Consider the following 11,138-nt stretch of genomic DNA (forward strand, 5'->3'; position numbering starts at 1 on the left):
GGAGTACTCAGTAAGAATCTTCTAAAAACTTTATCAGCTGAAGATTCTTTTCTCCTCCTTTATAGAGCTTTGATAGTCTGTGTTCCTTATATATATTCTCAACTTGGCAGTATGCTGGCTAACATTTAATTTTTACTTTGATGAAGTTAAAAATTGTGAAGAGTTCTAATCAGGGCAGTTTGCTTATTTGAAAAATATTAATGTTTTTTGTTTTGACATAATTGTATTGAGGTATGATTTGTATACAGTTAACTGTACCCATTGAACAGTGTTCAGCTTGAGTTTTGACAGAAGTATATATCTGTGAAACCATCATCACTATCAAGATATCATACATTTCCATCACCTCAAAAGCTTCCTAGGGATCTTCCCTGTGGCTCAGACACTAAAGAATCTGCCTGCAATGCAGGAGACCCAGGTTCGATTCCTGGATTGGGAAGATCCTCTGGAGAAGGGAATGGCAATCCACTCCAGTATTGTTGCGTGGAGAATCCCATGGACAGAGGAGCCTGGTGGGCCACAGTCCATGGGGTCGCACAGAGTCCAACACTACTGAGCGACTAACACTGCTGCTGCTGCTAGGTCGCTTGAGTCATGTCCGACTCTGTGCGACCCCATCGACGGCAGCCCACCAGGCTTCCCCGTCCCTGGGATTCTCCAGGCAACTGACACTACTACGCTGCAAAAGCTTCCCTGTGCCCATTGTAGTCCACCCCTCTGAGTTGACTCCCTGCAGAAACAGCCACTGATCTGCTTTCTGTCACTGTGGATTAGTGTGTTCATTTTCTAGAGTTTTATATGAATGTACTTTTTTATGTCTGGTTTCTTTCACCCAGAATTGGGATTTAGATTTTAATGCACGTTTTATTTTGCTTCTTAAAAACACCATTCCAGTTGACAATTGACTTTTTCACTTGGTAGTTGATTGCGCACAGGGAATTGAGCAGGGTTCCTGGTGCCCATCAAATAGGCCTTCTGCAGCTTTATTAATTTGCAACTCTTTCCTAATCTGTTTTTAAGCTGTCATTTACTAGGAGCTGTATCCTATTTTATATATTCTTATTTGTATATGTTGTTGTTGTTCGGTCGCTAAGTTGTGTCCGACTCTTTGCAACCCCATGGACTGCAGCATGCCAGGCTTCCCTGTCCTTCACCATCTCCCGGAATTTGCTCAAACTCATCTCCGTTGAGTCTGTGATGCCATCCGGTCATCTCATCCTCTGTCATCTCCTTGTCCTCCTGCCCTCAGTCTTTCCCAGCATCAGGGTCTTTTCTAGTGAGTCAGCTCTTCACATCAGGTGGCCAAAGTATTGGAGCTTCAGCATCAGTCCTTGCAGTGAATATTCAGGGTTGATTCCCTTTAGGATTGACTGGACTGGTTTGATCTCCTTAATACTTCTGTATATATTAACACCATTTTATAGAGGAAAAGCTGAAATTTAGAGAGGTTACAGAGAACAAACTGGTTAATAAGCTCAAGGGCTCTGGACAAGAATGCCAAGGTTGAACTCTTGGGACTGTCTTTGTAGCTCTGTGATCTTCGGCGAGCTACTTAGCTTTCTGTGTCTTCTTTTCTTCACATTTATTATCAAATGGTATGACTAATGATAGTACCTGCCTTATGGGATTGTTGAGAAGATTAAGTTAGGTGTGTGAAGCACTTACAGCACTGCCCAGCCTGTAGTGAGTGTCCATCAAATGCTAGCTGAGCCACAGCACAAGATACTTAGAGCTAGTGAGTGACAGAAGCATACACTTAAAGCCTTATACTCAGTGCAAACAGCACAAAATGGTGATTCAAGTCAGTTTTATAATTCATGATGGGGCTCACAAATGCAGGTTTTACTAACATGGTAACATATCAATATCAGATTAGTTGGTATTGTATAGTTGAGGACTAAGCAAGTTTGAGACTTACTTAAGGCATACATATGCTTGTATGTATGATGTCTATACATACATCAGCATGTGAATATAATGCATTTTTAAGCTTTGAATTTTTTTTTTTCTTTTGGTGGCACTGGGTCTTTGTTGCTGTGCACAGTCTTTCTCTAGTTGTGGTTTAAGAGGTTCTCCGTTGCAGGGGCTTCTCTTGTTTCAGGGCACAGGCTCAAAAGTGCATAGGCTTCAGTAGTCATGGAGCGTGGGCTTAATAGTTGCAACTTGCAGGCTCCAGAGCTCGGGCTCACTAGTTGTGGCCCACTGGCTCAGTTGCCCTGTGGCATGTGGGATCTTCCCAGACCAGGGATTGAACTGGTGTCCCTTGCATTACAAGGTGGATTCTTAACCACTGGACCACCAGGGAATCCCTAAACTTGAAAATAGTTATAGACTCACAGGGAGAAGGCAGTGGCAACCCACTCCAGTACTCTTGCCTGGAAAATCCCATGGATGGAGGAGCCTGGTAGGCTGCAGGCCATGGGCTGGCTAAGAGTCAGACACGACTGAGCGACTTCACTTTCACTTTTCCCTTTCATGCATTGGAGAAGGAAATGGCAACCCACTCCAGTGTTCTTGCCTGGAGAATCCCAGGGACAGGGGCGTCTGGTGAGCTGCCATCTCTGGGGTCGCACAGGGTCGGACATGACTGAAGCAACTTAGCAACAGCAGCAGCTCAGGAAATTAAAGGAGTGTAGAAATTCTATATACTGTAGCTAGTTTCACTGGGGGCGGGGGGCTGGGAAACTGTGCCTTGCTATCTTATGTAGCCATTAGTATCAAAACTGGGACCTTGGACTTCCCTAGTGGTCAAGTGGTTAAGAATCCTCCTGCCAGTTTGATACTGGGGGCACCAGTTTGATCCCTGATCCAGGAAGATCCCACATGCTTCGGGACAGCTGAGCCCAGGTACCACAACTACTGAAGCCTCTATTTCCTAGAGTCTGTGTTCTGCAACAAGAGAAGCCGCTGCAATGAGAAGCCCGCACACTGCAACTAGAGAGTAGCCCCCACTCACTGCAGCTAGAGAAAGCCTGCACTCAGCAGTGAAGACCCAGCACAGCCAAATAAATAAATAAGAAGTTTAAAAGGCACAGGTGATCTAAAAAAAAAAAAAGGAAAGTTATCATAGGTATACTTTTTAGCCCGTTATCATATTTCACCCATTTTTACATGTACTCATTTTTGTGTCTGTATATGCACATGTCCATGTATTTTTATTGTCTTTGCATTTGTATCACATGTATAAGTTCATGGAGCCATCACTTTGGTTAAGATACCGTGGAAATTCCCTGGCAATCCAGTGGTTAGGATTCTGTGCTTCCACTGCAGGGGGCACGAGTTCAGATCCCTGGTTGGGGAACTGAGATCCCACAAGACCCCCAGCATGGCAAAAAGAAAACAAAACCACAAAATGATACAGAACTGTTTTTATCACCACATCTTTCTTGTGCTTCCTTTCTCCCTACCACTCTTTCCTGTTCCCAGGCAACCACTAATTTGTTCTCTGTCCCTATAATTTTGTCAAGAATATTATATAAATAGATTCATACAGTGTATAATCTTTTGAGATTGACTTTTTTCGTTTAGCATAATACCTTGAGACCCATCCAAGTTGCTTCATGAACCAGTAGTGACTGTTTTTAATTGCTGAGAAGTATTCTGTTACAGAGATGTTCTGCAGTTTGTTTAATCATCCACTGAAGGATACTGAGTTGTTTCCAGCTTTTTGCTATTGCACATAAAGCTGCTCTGAACATTCATGTACAGGTTTCTGTGCAGACGTAAATTTTCCTTTCATGTAAATAAATGCCCAGGAGTGTGATTGCTGGGTTGCAGGATAAGCATATATTTGAATTTTTAAGAAACTACTCAGCTATTTTCCATAGAGGTTCTACCATTTTACATTCTACCAGCAGTGTATGAGAGACGTATGTTCTCAGCATTCTTACCACCGTTTGGTATTTTCACTATTTTTTATTCAGCTTTTCTCAGATGATGTGATATCTTACATGATTTCAATTTGCATTTCCCTTATGACTAATAATATTGAACATCTTCATGTGCCATTCATGTATCTTCTTTGATAAAATGTCCGTTCATGTCTATTGTTCATTTTCAGTTGAATTGCTTTTTACTTTTGAGCTTTGAGAGTTCTTTATAGATTCTAGATACAAATCCTTTGTTGGAAATATAGTTTGTAAATAGTTTATTCTAGTCTGTAGCTTGCTTTTTCAGCCTTTTAACAAAGTCTAGGAGACTAGAAGTCTTAAATTTTAACAAAGTCCAGTTTACCAAGTTTTTTTCCTTTTAGGGACTGCATTTTTGGTGTCGTTTCTAAGAATTCTTCAGTGGGTCTGCAAATTCTCTGAAGTTTTATAGCTTTATGTCTCACATTTAAATCTATGATCAATTTTGAGTTAATTTGTATCAAGTGAGTTTCATTTTTTTGCCTGTGAATATCCAATAGCTTAAGCACCATTTGTTGGGAAGGCTATCTATCCTTCCACCATTGAGCTGCTTTTGCTTCTTCCTCAAAAATCAGTTATCTGTCCTTGTATAGATTTATATTTGGGTTCTCTATTCTGTCTTGTTGATCTTTGTGCCTATTTCACCACCAATACCACAGTGTCTTGATTTTTGGAGCACCAAAGAATTGATGCTTTTGAACTGTGCTGTTGGAGAAGACTCTTGAGAGTCCCTTGGACTGCAAGGAGATGCAACCAGTCCATTCTAAAGGAGATCAGTCCTGGGTGTTCTTTGGAAGGAATGATGCTAAAGATGTAACTCCAATACTTTGGCCACCTCATGCGAAGAGTTGACTCATTTTAAAAGACTCTGATGCTGGGAGGGATTGGGGGGCAGGAGGAGATGGGGGACCACAGAGGATGAGACGGTTGGATGGCATCAGCAACTCAATGGACATGAGTTTGAGTAAACTCTGGGAGTTGCTGATGGACAGGGATACCTGGCTTGCTGCAATCCACGGGGTCTCAAAGAGTTGGACACGACTGAGCAACTAAACTGAACTGAATATTAAGTAATCCGGACTTCATAGAATTGGTTTGGATTAGTTCTCTGCTGTTTTCTGGAAGAGATTGTGTAGAATTGGTATCCCTTTAAAATTGTTAGATTTTACCAATGAAAGCATCAGGCCTGAACATCTTTGTTCAGGAGATTTTAAACTACAAATTCAATTTGTTGAATCGTTATAGGACTGTTCATATTATCAGTTTCATCTTGGGTGAGTTTTGGCAGTCTGAGGAATTGGTCTACTTCATCTAAATTGTCTGGTTTATATGCATAGAGTTGTTTGTAATATTACTTAGGTATTTTTAACGTTTTTTATTGGAAAGTGAAAGTTAGTTTTGGTTGTGCTGGGTTTTCATTGCTGTGTGCAGTCTTTCCCTAGTTGCAGAGTGTGGGGGCTACTCTTTGTTTTAGGCTTTTCATTGTGGTGGCTTCTCTTGTTGCAGAGCCTGGGCTGCAGAGTGTGTGGGCTTCAGTAGTTGTGGCACATGGGCATGTCACTCTGAAGCATGAGGGAATTTCCTGGACCAGGGATTGAACCCATGTCCCCTGCATTGGCAGGCAGATTCTTAACCACTGGGCCACTAGGGAAGTCCTTCCTTATTATATTTTTAATGTCAGTACGATCTCTAGTGATACCCTCTTTTTCATTCTTGATATTGGTTAAGTTGTGTTTCTCTGTCGTTTTAAATCATTTGTACTAGAACCTTATCAATTGTACTAAAGTTTTCAAAGAACCAGCTCTTGGGTTGTGTGATTTTTTTTTAATTGATTTTCTGATTTCAGTGTCATTGACTTCTCTTCTTTGTTATTTCGTTTCCTTTGCTTGCTTTTGCTTTATTTTGCTCTTTATGGTTATTATGAATAACACTGCTCTGTTATGAACATTCATATGCACATTTTTGCTTCAGTTCAGGTCAGTCACTCAGCCGTGTCCAACTCTCTGTGACCCCATGGACTGTAGCATGCCAGGCCTCCCTGTCCATCACCAACTGCCAGAGCTTGCTCAAACTTCTGTCCATTTAGTCGGTGATGCCATCCAACCATCTCATCCTCTGTCGTCCCCTTCTCGTCCCGTCTTCAATCTTTCCCAGCATCAAGGTCTTTCCCAGTGAATCAGTTCTTCCCATCAGGTGGCCACAGTATTGGAGTTTCAGCTTCAGCATCAGTCCTTCCAATGAATATTCAGGACTGATTTCCTTTATGATAGAGTGGTTTGATCTCCTTGCCGTCCAAGGGACTCTCAAGAGTCTTCTTCAACACCACAGTTCAAAAGCCTCAATTCTTTGGTACTCAGCTTTCTTTATAGTTCAATTCTCACATCCATACATGACTACTGGAAAAACTACAGCTTTGATGAGACGGACCTTTGTTGGTAAGTAATGTCTCTGCTTTTTAATATGCCGTCTAAAATGATCATAACTTTTGTTCCAAGGAGCAAGTGTCTTTTAATATCATGGATGCAGTCAGCATCTGCAGTGATTTTGGAGGCCCCCAAAATAGTCTGTCACTGTTTCCATTGTTTTCCTGTCTATTTGCCATGAAGTGATGGGACTGGATGCCGTGGTCTTAGTTTTCTGAATGTTGAGTTGTAAGCCAACTTTTTCACTCTCCTCTTTCACTTTTCATCCAGAGGCTCTTTGGTCCTTCTTTGCTTTCTGCCGTAAGGGTCGTGTCATCTGCACGTCTGAGGTTATTGATATTTCTCCCAGCAATCTTGATTCCGGCTTGTGTTTTGTCCAGTCTGGCATTTCACATGATGTACTCTGCATAGAAGTTAAATAAGCAGGATTATTTTTGCTTAGACATGATTTAAAATTATTTGGGGTATATTCCTAGGAGTGGAATTCTGGATCACGTGGCAGTTTTATGTTTAACTGCTTGAATAGTCACCAGACTGTTCTCCATAGTGGTTGCCTCATTTTACATTCCTATCAGCAAATTTTTTTTGTACCTAGTCCAGCAATCTTACTCTCTTATGTAGTCGATAGTTCATTTATATATAATGCAATTGGTGATGTACTTGGGTTAATATCTGCCATCTTATCATTCGATTTCAGTTTTCCCAAACTGTTTTTCTTGTTCTCTCTCCTGTCTTGACTTCTTTTGTATTATTGTATTTCTCTCTCTGATTACCTAGTTAGTTGTGCATTCTTTTATTGCTTACCCCAGAAATTATGATATGTACTCTTGACTTACAGTATTCTAATACAAATAATAACTTGGATCACTCTCCCATTAGTGTTCCTCTGACTCCTGTCTTTATCATTTTATTATTACACATAGTTATTTTGTATTTTATATATCTCTTAAGGCATTATTTTTTGTTTTTACAGAGAATATTCATTTCTGTTTTCCCACATCTTCCTATTTATTTAGGGGCTTCTAAGAGGCTCAAAGCATTTTATGAAAGAGTTACACATTTCAAAGTTTGTTGATATTTCTAGAAAGCCATTCACATGTAACATATTTATTAAAAACATGGGGTTTACAGTCCCATCTGTAACACTTTGAGTCTCAGTTTCCTCATGGAAATATAGGGAATAATATGTTAAATACAGTAATATCTACCTCATAGGTGGCTGTGAAGATTAAATGAGAAAATAAAGTTAAGCCTCTTACTAGAATGCCATACACAAAGAAAAATTTCATTATTCTGTTGTGCCAAGTACATAATTCCTGAGGTTTAAAAAAGAATTGTTCTTATATTCTGTATTAGAATCATCATTTTGTCTTTTAAACACTGATTTTCAAAAGAACATGTTTCCTTTCCTAAAGTTTCCCCCTTCATTTTTTTCTCTTTCATCCATCTAATCCAATGATCTATGTCCCAAGGAATTTTGATACTAGAACCTGTGTTTCAATAATAGAAATGTGTTACCGTAATAGAAGCAGCTTAGCCAAGACCGTCAAGTTCACCTTAGAGCCATTTGTAGAATTAAAAAAAAATTATTTGTGTAGAAAACAAACAACCCATTATTTCTATTTTCAGCCACAGAAGGCAGCCCATCTGTTGTTTATCTAATCTTGATTCAGAAACATACAAAAATAGAACAATAACATCATATCTAACTTATATTAGTTTCATTTTCTGATAACACTGTTTCCCCTTCACCAGACAATAACAGAAGGACCTGACAGAGGAGCACAGAACTAGAGAAACACTGTTTATGTGTTTAAAAGACAAACTAGAGAAGCATTGTTTATGAAAGGACCATAAGGAAATGGGTATGTTTTGCTCTTCCAACATTAATGACAGCAAGTAATTCTCTATGAATATATAGTATATACTACTAATCTTTTTTTTTTTCTGATACTAATCTTTAAAGTTGGTAAGTATCCTGCCTGTGACTTCCTAGCACCAAACTGATTTTTCCTCAACATTGTTCAGTGCCTGTCATAGAGGGAAAGAGGGAGAGTTACTGAAAAAAATATTCAAAGTCTCTTATAGGAAAATATTTTGAAATATTATATTTTAGAAGTATAGACTAGTAAATTTATTTTAAAAGTATTCATCCTATTATGTACAAGGTGTAAAATGCTATCAAGGGGCACTTTTGGATAAATACTTTAAAATATACGAGTCATTTTGGCCTGTGTGAAACAGACTAAATAGCCTAAGCCATGAGTTCCGTTTTAGTCTTAACTCAGATCAACTGGTGGTGGTGGTGGTCATTCGTTAAGTCGTGTCCGACTCTTTGTGACCCATGAACTGCAGCACGCCAGGCTTCCCTGTCCTTCACTATCAAAGAGCCCTGTCTTTTTCACTATCAAAGAGCCCTGTCCTTTTGGGCTACTGTTGTAAATCCCGTAGACTAGCTGATAAACAACAGAAAGTTGTTTCTTGTAGTCCTGGAGGCTGGGGAGTCCCAAGATCATCAGCAGGTGCCACGTCTGGTGAGGCCTGTTTCCTGGTTCCTAGACTGCCTGCTGCTTCTCCCTGTCCTCGCAGCATGGGAGCCCATTCCTTCCTGGCCTGACCCCTCCCAGAAAGCCTGCCTCCTAGGATCATCACCATGTGCGGGGTGAAGTTTGAGGGCCCATAAACTGTCAGCCCATTGCAGTCCCTAAGTATACTCTGCATTATTTCAGTCTTTTGAAATAATTCGAGCTTTCCTAATAGCCCAATACATGTTCTTTTTGTTATATATTCGTTGGGCTCTTGAAAATAATATGTATCAGTGGGAATGCAGTGTTCCGTGTGTATCAGTTCCATCAGGTTTGTCACAAATGTAATTCAGATTCCAGTAGCCACGTTGAGTAAAAGCAGAAGTAGGTGAAATTACCTGTAATATATTTTATTTTAACACACCCCAAATATTATCATTTCAGTGTGTAATCAGCATGATAAAACCTAATGCAATAGTTCACGTTCTTTTTTTCATGCTAAGACTTTAAAATCCAGCATGTGTTTCAGGCTTGCAGCGCATCTCATTGTAGAGCCAGCCACATTTCAGGTACTTCATGGTTGCAGGTGACTACGTACCAGGGAGCCCAGTTCCAGGAGAGATGTGTCTTTAACGTCTCCCACTGGGATTACGAACTCGGCTGTTAGTCCTTTTCTATTTCTGTCAGTTTTTATGTATTGATATTTTGAGGTTATGTTATTAGGTACATTCAAGTTTAGAATCCTCATCTTCTTGCTAGACTGAACTTGTATCAGTATGAGATGTTCTTTTTTATTGCTAGTAATGCTTCTTTCTTTAGACACTATTTGACAGTGATGTTGCCACGTCAGTTTTCTGTCCGTGTTAGCTTGGGTATCTTTTACTTTCACCTGTCTAAAAGACCTTCCATCTTAACATGTACCTCTGAATAGTGTATAGTTTTCACTGGAATCAGTTTGAGTATTGGCTCTGTTTATAATGTTGATATTTCAGTGTGTAGACACCATGTTGCTGTGTGATTTCTGTTTGTCCCACCTAGTCTGTGTTCTTTGCTCTTGCCTTCTTTTAGAAGTATGAAGTGTTTCTCTAGTTCTGTGCTCCTCTGTCAGGTTGTTGGGTGTACATTTGCAGACACAGTGTGTGTTTTACATTCAAGTCTAACTTAGTACTCTTACTGCCTCCCTGACACGACTGTTTCCTCCTTGTCACTGTCACACTTTAAACGGTTAGATATATTTTTGGCATTAACATCATTGTTTTGTAGAGTTAGTATTTACCCTCACAGTTACCTCATTGTTGGTCTTTACTTGTTTTTTATACTTCCATCAGAGACTACTTTTCTTTTTCCCAAAGCACTGCCTTAATATTTTTTTTTTTAGTTCATGTGTGTGGGTGATGAGTTGTCTCATTTCCATTTGCCCTCAAAGTCTCTGTTTTGCTTTCACTTTCGAAGAGAGTTTTTGTTGGATGTAGAATTCCAGGTTGGTGGTTATTTGTTTTTCAGCATTTTACAGATGCCAGTCCATTATCTTCTGACTTCCTTGTTCTTGGAAAGTCAGCTCTCAGTCTTGTTGTGCCGTTAAAAGCCACACCCTTTTTCCTCTGAGTGCTTGAACATTTGCTTCTTGCCTTAGGCACCCGCAGAGCTGCTGAAACCAATGTGTGGTTTTCATTTTTGACTCAATGGTCTGATTCTTGAACCAACTCTTACCACTGTCCCTGTCAGTCAGTTCAGTCGCTCCGTGTCTGACCCGTTGCAACCCCATGGGCTGCAGCACGCCAGGCTTCCCTGTCCATCATCAACTCCTGGAGCTTGCTCAAGCTCATGTCCATCGAGTCGGTGATGCCATCCAACCAGCTCATCCTCTGTCGTCCCCTTCTCCTCCTGCCTTCCGTCTTCCCCATCATCAGGTTCTTTTCCAATGAGTCAGCTCTTTGCATCAGGTGGCCAAAGTATTGGAGCTTCAGCATCAGTCTTTCCAATGAATATTCAGGACTGATTTGCATTAGGATTGACTGACTGATTGGATCTCCTAGTAGTCCATGGGGCTCTCAAGAGTCTTCTCCAACTCCCCAGTTCAGAAGCATTGATTCTTTGGCATTCAGCCTTCTTCATGGGCCAACTCTCACATCCATACATGACTACTAGAAAAACCATAGCTTTGACTAAATGAACCTTTGTTGGCAGAGTAATGTCTCTGCTTTTTAATATGCTGTCTAGATTTGTCATAGGTTTCCTTCCGAGGAGCAAGCAACTTTTAATTTCACCATCTGCAGTAATTT

This window comes from Bos grunniens, chromosome 22 (assembly GCF_055505025.1).
Source record: "Bos grunniens cultivar Pamir isolate PY7600 chromosome 22, Bosgru_T2T1.0, whole genome shotgun sequence".
NCBI lineage: Eukaryota > Metazoa > Chordata > Mammalia > Artiodactyla > Bovidae > Bos > Bos grunniens.